The sequence below is a fragment of the Mustela erminea genome, chromosome 6 (assembly GCF_009829155.1).
Source record: "Mustela erminea isolate mMusErm1 chromosome 6, mMusErm1.Pri, whole genome shotgun sequence".
In the NCBI taxonomy this organism is placed as follows: domain Eukaryota; kingdom Metazoa; phylum Chordata; class Mammalia; order Carnivora; family Mustelidae; genus Mustela; species Mustela erminea.
In genome coordinates this window covers 48,273,270-48,281,345 of record NC_045619.1, presented here as the reverse complement: position 1 = coordinate 48,281,345, position 8,076 = coordinate 48,273,270, and the positions used below count along the sequence as shown (strand labels likewise).

Sequence of the window (8,076 nt, the reverse complement as noted above, 5' to 3'; positions counted from 1 at the left end):
GTTTCCACTGTTTTTGGAAGAAGGCATTTTTGGAACAGAAGGTATTTTCTACTGCCCAGCAGTTTCACCATAAACCTATCTACGAGTAACCCTTTAAAGTGCCCGACTCATATATTTAAATATGCGATTTATTTTATTTCTACAAATAGTTGATTTAGGCAGAGTACCAAGTTGTTTGGGATCTTCGATTTGTTAACCGAGTTTGGAAAGGTAATTTGGAAAGAGTTCACGGAGGTTAAGACACCAGTGTATGAAATACTTGTCAGGAGAAAAACCCTTTCAAGAATGAAAAGGACCTTGCCCAATTTGGCCCCCACCCACATTACCCTCAGCTATGGAAGGTCCCTGGCCTGGTTTCCTTGGTGTGAGATCTAGGTTGTGTGGAAACTGTACGCTCTGTTACTTCCCCAGCCACTTTTCCCAGCACAAAGGAATACGCGAGCACCAACTGTTGGGTGGCGTTAGTGAGTGAATTATTAGTTTCATTAGAAGCACCTTTTAAGTTTCGGAGGGCTTTTAAACCATTCGCGTCACTGTAACCCGCTGAGGTCAGGGAAGTCGACAGGCCCATCTGTCCCTAGCCCGGTGGCCCAGGAGAAGCTGAGGGGGCACTAGACGTGGGAGAGAAACACCGCCCAGAACTACCCGCGAAAGGGCCCGCGTGTGTCCGGCCTGGGCTGCGGCGGCGCGGAAGGCCCCACCCCTCGACTCCCCTCGCTCCGCCCCTCGGCCCCGCCCCTTCCCCGGCCGCGCACCCGCGCGCCCCGCCCGCGGACGGAAGCGAGAGCGAGGCTGAACGCCTGACGTCAAGGCGACACCGCCAAACCTCGCCCAGAGTCAGGCGTGTAAACCAGCCGGAGCGGCGGCGGCGGCGACAGCGGCAGGACCGCCGTGGCGCCGGGAGCAGCGACCCGGAGGGAGCGCGACGCGCGGAGCGACGCGGGCGGCGGGGACCCGGTGACAGCGTGAGAGGTTCGCAGAGTGCGTGCGTGGCCGCTGAGGGGAGCGGCGACGGCGGCCGCGCGGGGCGGGGGCCGGGCGCCGGCTGAGGGGAGCGGGTGGGGTGCGGCGCGGGCCGGGCGGGGCGCGCGCGGCGGTCAGGGACCCTGGCGGCGGCGGCGGCGGCTTCACGGCGCGCGGCAGGTGGTGGAGGGCCCGGCGCCCGACCGGCGAGCGCGCTGTCTCCCGGGCCGGCGGGGACGAGCCGCCGCCGCGGGGGAACAGCGCGCTTTGCGGAAGGGGTCAAATGTCTGAAATATGGCGGAGGAAGTGAGAGCCCGAGGACCCCCCCCACGCACACCCGCTCGCTCCCTCCTGCCCGCGGCCGCCGCAGCTTCTCTCGCTACCTTCCGTCTCCCTCCGGCTCCCCGGAGCACTCGTCCGCCGCCCCGGAGCCCCCTCGCTGACCACCTCGGTGCCCTCCTGGGTGTGGGTGGAAGTTAGAACGGAAACCAGAAAGTTGTCCTTTGAGAAGACGCAGCTTCCCCCAGCCCCGAGCCAGGACGAGGAGCGTTCGGGGGAAACCACTCCCCGGCGCCCTGCAGGCTCCAGCCTGACAGGGAAAAAGTTTGCCTGAAACGGGACTGGTTTGCTCCATTTGTTGCGGGAAGTGGCAGGAGGAAGGCAGCGGAGGGAGCCCCACCTAGTCTGGCAGCAACCACCGCGTAGGGAAAAACTGTTAAAGGGGCCTTTCCCTTCGTCAGCAAGAGGAAATCTCTTTTCTTTTACAGAGGGAGACAAAATCCAGGAAGTTTCTCGTCTTCTCTTTTTCGCCATCTCAATGTGTCTAATCCTAAAACTGTCAGCACCATGAGTTCTATTTAAAAACTACCCCAAATTAACCAGGCTATTTGGATTTTTCTTCTAAAAAGAACTGATGACTTTTGGAGAAAAGATCATCCTGGCGAGTTTAAGCACAAGATTTGCTTCCCCTTCGCCCCCCCCCCCCATAAGTTTAGCAAAACATTTTTGCTCTGCAAAACGTTTGGAAGGAACGTACGCAGTTCTGTATTACAGTAACGGGAAATTACATTTTTAACGGGGTAGAAAGTCGACACTAAATGAATATTGTGATTGTAATATTTTAAGATAAATTCAGTCTAACTGGATTTTCGTTTTGCTGGTAGCATCTAATATATATCCAGTGCTAAGCTTCTAACTTGCAAATTTTTTACTCTTTTTTTGTAATTACAATGCTGTTTAGACTTGCTCAACAAAACCTTATTTTAGCAAGAAGTAACTGTAAAAGAGGCGGACGTTCATTTAACTTCAAACTCCTAAAAGCTGACTTTTGAATAGTATTTGAGTCATTATGGAGTCATGGGACTTTTTAAGGGCCGGAAGGGACTATTTAGGTCATCCAGTCCCACCCTCTCATTTTATGGAGGAGGAAACTGAGGCCTAGAAAAGATAAGATTAGTTAGTGGCCTTGCTGACTTTTAGGACAGTATGTAATAGAGAACCAGGAGGAGGAAATAGAATATTTTTATAGTGAATTACATTTTTACAGGATAACAGTCATATACAGAATGTTAGTATCTTAGTCAAATAGTGTGGAAGAACCACATTTTCAGGTTTTAGGAGAGGAAATTGATACTCAAGGAGGTTAAATAACTTTAAGGACACAGAGCCCTGAATAATGGTCTTATTTGAGCCCTTCCTGCTTTTAAACTCTACGTGACACAGTGTTTGCACTTGGATTTTCTTTTTTTGAATTCTCAATAAATTGTGAGGTTGCCTTCTCTGAGTAAGCCACAAAGTAAATCTTTAAAACGCCTGTAGCCCGTTTAGTTTTAATGTGCAGATAGCCGAATACCACTGAAGAACCCAATAATAAACTGGCTTAATTTTTAAAAATGTGATAGAGGGCTTGAAAACAATTACTCTGACTTTTGCGTTCTCCCCATAACACCCCCGGCTTCACTCCATGAAACGTCGTCTCTTTCTTTCTAGACACCTGTCACTTCCAACATTCTGTTACTGTTCTGTTATCATTATTCATTTGATTTTTGTTACCTAATTCACTGAGTTGTAAAGTCCAAGGACAGGATGTCTTCTTTGAATGCCCCAAAGCACTGGCATGGTACATTTTACTTAGGTAATACCAGTTTCTTAAATGTAAGCGCAATGAGGGTAGGGACCATTATATTCCCCATTGTATTCTTAGTTCCTAGAGCCTTGTCTGTGCAGATAGCAAGTGTTTAGACTTAAGAATTAACTGTAGTGAACATATGGGAATATTATTTGAAGAGAACTTTGTCTTCCTTCAAAAAGAAACATTTCCACATTGGCTTGGAATCCTTTTGACTTTACAAATTGATCCTTACTAGATTTCCAATATAGAATTCCAGTATTTTCTCTTAGCCATAGAAAGGGAAAGTGAACCCCCATGGTAAAGAGTCATCATGTAAGGAGCATCTGTTGAGATGTTATAAAAGAATTAATTGTAAAACTTCGATCATGTACATAAATATCATATTAAGTGCATTTTCTAGTGTAATTCAAGACGAGTAGAAGGTCTTCCAGAGGTCGGTAACACAGTAACTTACTATACGTGTTGTTTTAAATATAAAGTCTAAAATTTGGATGAGAAATTGCTCACGTTCAATTTTCACTTTTGTAGTAGGTACTTGATGAATATTTGTTAAGGGGGTAAAATTAATCAGTGAAACTAGATCTCAATACAAAGAAAATTTGGCGATTTTACACAGGTGTTTATTTTTTTCCCAAATGTGTAATTTTAAATAAGCAATTTTATTATTGAATACCCAAGATCTCACTGATGGGCACGTGTCATTTTCCTAGACTAATCAATAATATGCTCCTGTGTGTGTATTGATAAAGAGGGTGGGTATTGATCTGTACTTTCTATATATGATTTACCAGGAATAGTTTAGTATTTATGAACTAAATAGTCAAAAGTGCTTTTTTGTTGTTGTTGTGGCAGTGATGTCACATGTCTGTAGAAAAACTTTGATAAGATCTTAAAACTTTGTAGACCACACAAGGTTGTGATTAAATAAATGCCTTGATTATTTTTCCCCTCTTGTCATTTTTGAGGATTCCTTAGTCTTAGAGATTAGGGTGAAGTTTTTACTATTAGCCTTTTCAAGTTGAATTTCTTGTAGAAAAAGTTTAAAAAACAGACATTTTGGCTGATGTAATGATTCATTGTTAACACTGGACAAATTTTTCAATAAACAGGAGTGCTGTACTATGTGCTGAAACACTGTACCATGTGTAATGCTGTACCATATGCTGAAAGCCTAATATTTTTCAGTGTTCTTAGATACTTTGCAATAGTATCCAAAGGTACTAATTACCATTTGAGGATTGTTGTTAATTTATTAATTCTTTGGAAATCTCATGAATACATTGGAAGCAGTAGCTACAAAGAACAGAATTAATTTATCCATTTGCAAGAAAGACTGGCATGCTATATATATATATATATATATATATATATATATATATATATATTTATAATCTGTTGTACTTTGAGCCTAGTTGAACTCTGGATTCTAAAACCAATCCTTTAGGTTGGGAGAAGGGAGGTAGGGTTATGGACATTGGGGAGGGTATGTGCTATGGTGAGTGCTGTGAAGTGTGTCAACCTGGCAATTCACAGACCTGTACCCCTGGGAATAAAATTATATTATAAGTTTATAAAAAATGAAAAAAAAAAAACAATCCCTTAGTCATAAAATTTCTATTTTATAAGAAGAAGGGTTATGAGGAACTTCTGTGCTGCCTTTAAAAAATTAAAACCACTTTTTAAAATGTTGCACAAACAAAAAGAAATACCACTATTTCATTCCTCACACTGGTGTGTTTATTCCTGGTGTTAGTCAAATTAAGGGTATACAGCAACTGATTATTTCAGTAGCAATTTAGAAAGAATTTTTGCTCAGCATTAATAGAGGATCAGGAATTTTTAAATTGTTTCCAGAGAGCCTTAAAACTTAGAAAAAAATGAACATTTAGGGAAATACACCCATGTTTTAAATAATATTTAATAACTTATCAAAGGAAAAAATATCTGCAACATGAACTGAAGAATTTCCATCTGGTTTTTATTGTACAGAACAATATTCTGGAATATATAATTAAAATTGATGGTATTTGAGGTACTTGAGTACTAGAAATATGTTCACTTTTAAATTAGGAACCCTAGGGCGCCTGGGTGGCTCAGTGGGTTAAGCCGCTGCCTTCGGCTCAGGTCATGATCTCAGGGTCCTGGGATCGAGTCCTGCATCGGGCTCTCTGCTCAGCAGGGAGCCTGCTTCCTCCTCTCTCTCTGCCTGCCTCTCTGACTGCTTGTGATCTCTCTCTGTCAAATAAATAAATAAAATCTTTAAAAAATAAATAAATAAATAAATAAATAAATTAGGAACCCTAGTCTCTCTAACCATAGAGAATAATTCTCTAATATTCTGATTTTGGATTTTACATTGAGCTGGTTTCTAAAGCTTATCCTTGTAGTTACGCTATTTTATGATTTTATAGTTAAGCTGCTTTATATACTTCATATATTTTATGCATATAACCAATGAGACAATTTAAATTTAAACCAGATTCTGATCTCATGAGATAATTTGCTAGGTAATCTTTTCCAGTGGTGAGGAATTGAATATTTTTAACTGTTCTATAAGTAGACTCAATAAAGATTTTTTTTTTAAGATTTTATTTATTTATTTGAGAGAGAGGGTCAGAGAGGGAGCATGAGAGGAGGGAGGGTAAGAGGGAGAAGCAGACTCCCCGCTGAGCATGGAGGGACCTGGGACTTCAGGATCATGACCTAAGCATAAGGCAGTTGCTTAACCAACTGAGCCACCCAGGCACCCCAGACTCAATAAAGATGTTAAAAGAAGAGAGCATTTATTTAACACAGTTAATAGTTTTGGTTGCATTCAGTTATTGACTTCTTGGAATCACCTTCACTACATTATAAATCTTGCTGAATTTTTCAGTAGTTGATTTGAAAGTCTAAATATGTACTTTTAATAGATTTTTTTTCTTATATTCAAAACTTAGCATTTTATTAAGTAACTTTATTTTGAAAATATACAGTGAACTGGTTGTCCCAATAGTGGATTATCTCTGCCTGTTCCTTTCCTCTTCTTTGCCTTGTGGAAAAGAAAAAAGATGAAAGAAAATCTGTTTTGTCCATTTAATAGCAATTTTTGGCAAAAGCTTCTGGAAAGGAAATGGAAAATGTTACATAAAATAAAAGCCTAATTATCTGTGTCTACTAAAATTTATATTTCTAAAGTTTATACATTGGAATATAGTTTTCCTGCTCACTTTATTCTAAAAAAAAATTGGGAGACTTTCTAAGAGTTCTCAGTAAATGGGACTGAGGATGTCAGTAAAATAAAAGCTATAAATATAAACTCTTTAATTAGTAGGTTTGGGGTGTCAAAGTGGTATGCATATTGCATCCAGCTGTTAAACGTTGTGTTTTAAGGTTATAGTGAAAACATTACTATCACTACTTAATGATAGCAAAGTTAAGTAGCTGCTAACTAAGATTGATAAGTTATGGTTACATTCCTTGAAAACAAAACTCAGGAATCCCTGGGTAATCTTGAATTCTGTACTGGACAATAATAAAGAAGGATAGGGATGAAGCATGTAATATGTGTCTGTTTTCTTTTCTTGAAATTGTGCAACTTGAGATATTGCATTGAATTTGTATGTGTAAGACTGGCTGAGTTTTTAAGTGTATGTCTTTTGAATTTTCTTATTAAAATATTTCAAACACAGAAGAGTATAAAGAAAAAAATCAATATCACTTTTAATACCACCAGAACAGTGAATTTGTAGGCAAAATTCGTACCTCCTTTTTCTGAACCTTTCCTACCTCCTTGGTTCCTTAGTGGGAACAGTGGCTTATACTTAAAGAATTGTTGGATTAAGTGGAGTATTATCCATAAATGATTATAAAAGAGATACTAATACAGTATTAGTTTTTGTTCTGTGAAACTTTTATTTCTCTCTAGCATCGCTTCTCCCAATTGAAGTTATTCATTAAGGCATGAATAAGGACTAAGAAAGAATAATTGTGACTGTGAACAGCTTAACAAATTGTCTGGTTCAGGGATTTTCAAAATTTACCCCAGGGAATCCTGGGGATTGCCTGAACATTTTCAGGAGTCTGCAAATACAAAACTATTTTTACAATAATACTGAGATGTTCTTTGCCTTTTCACAGCATTGACATTTGTACCAATGGTACAAAAGCAGTGGTGAATAAAACTTCTGCTCCTTAGAACAAATCAAGTCAGAACACCACACTGTATTCATAACCGTTGTATTCTTCACTGCCATGCCTTAAAAAATAAAAAACTTTCACCTAAATGCACTTGATGAAGAAGTTTTAAAAAAAAAATGGTGTTGTTTTTTTTTAATCAAATCTTGGCTCTTACACATAATATTTCAATATAGTATGACAAAATGGAAAGTATGCTTGAAACACTATTTTCCTGCCATATTGAGGGTGAAAATGGTTGTCTATAGGAAAAGCATTTGTGTAATTATTGCAGTTGCAAGCTGAACCAGCCGCTTTCTTCATAAATACTTTTTTTCCTTGAAGGAATGACTGAAAAACTATTCAGAGTTATTTGGACCTGGGTATTGAGCTGACATTTTCTTGGAAATAAACAGAATGAGCCTGTTGCTTTAAGGAAAAGATCAATACTATTTATGGTCAGTGGTAAAGTTCTAGTTTTCAAGTGAAAAATTAGAATTTTGAAAAATTTGTATCATACACAGTGCTCTTGACTGCTTCCCAATATTTAGAAAATTTATCTGAAGATATTGGTGATGTTAATGAACATGGTTTTTTAAAAGTAATATATAAGGTGTCAATATTTGAAGATCCACATAACTCTTTATACAAGTATTTTCCAAGTGTTCAGTGAATGCGTGATGTTACAAAATCATGCATGCATAAGAAATCCTTCCTAAGTTCTAGCTAGACCTATGGATTTTAATGTTAAAGCAGACCTCAAGTTTATTGGTAAGGTTTTCCTTTCCAATATATTGGAACCTGTTGTCAGGTTTTGGTATAGTATC

At 39.8% G+C, this 8,076-nt stretch overlaps 1 protein-coding gene across 3 annotated transcripts in view; it reads left to right on the top strand.

The window, feature by feature from the left end:
* The first annotated feature begins 778 nt into the window (after window positions 1-778).
* Window positions 779-8,076, top strand: part of RAP1B (RAP1B, member of RAS oncogene family) — a 44,668-nt gene continuing 37,370 nt past the window's right edge. For 2 of the 3 annotated variants that reach the window (XM_032347106.1, XM_032347107.1), the window contains exon 1: window positions 780-972. The gene's annotated coding sequence lies outside the window, so the exon portion shown is untranslated. Of the gene's footprint in view, window positions 973-8,076 lie in introns of all 3 variants that reach the window. The other variant, XM_032347108.1, reaches the window with a different exon arrangement.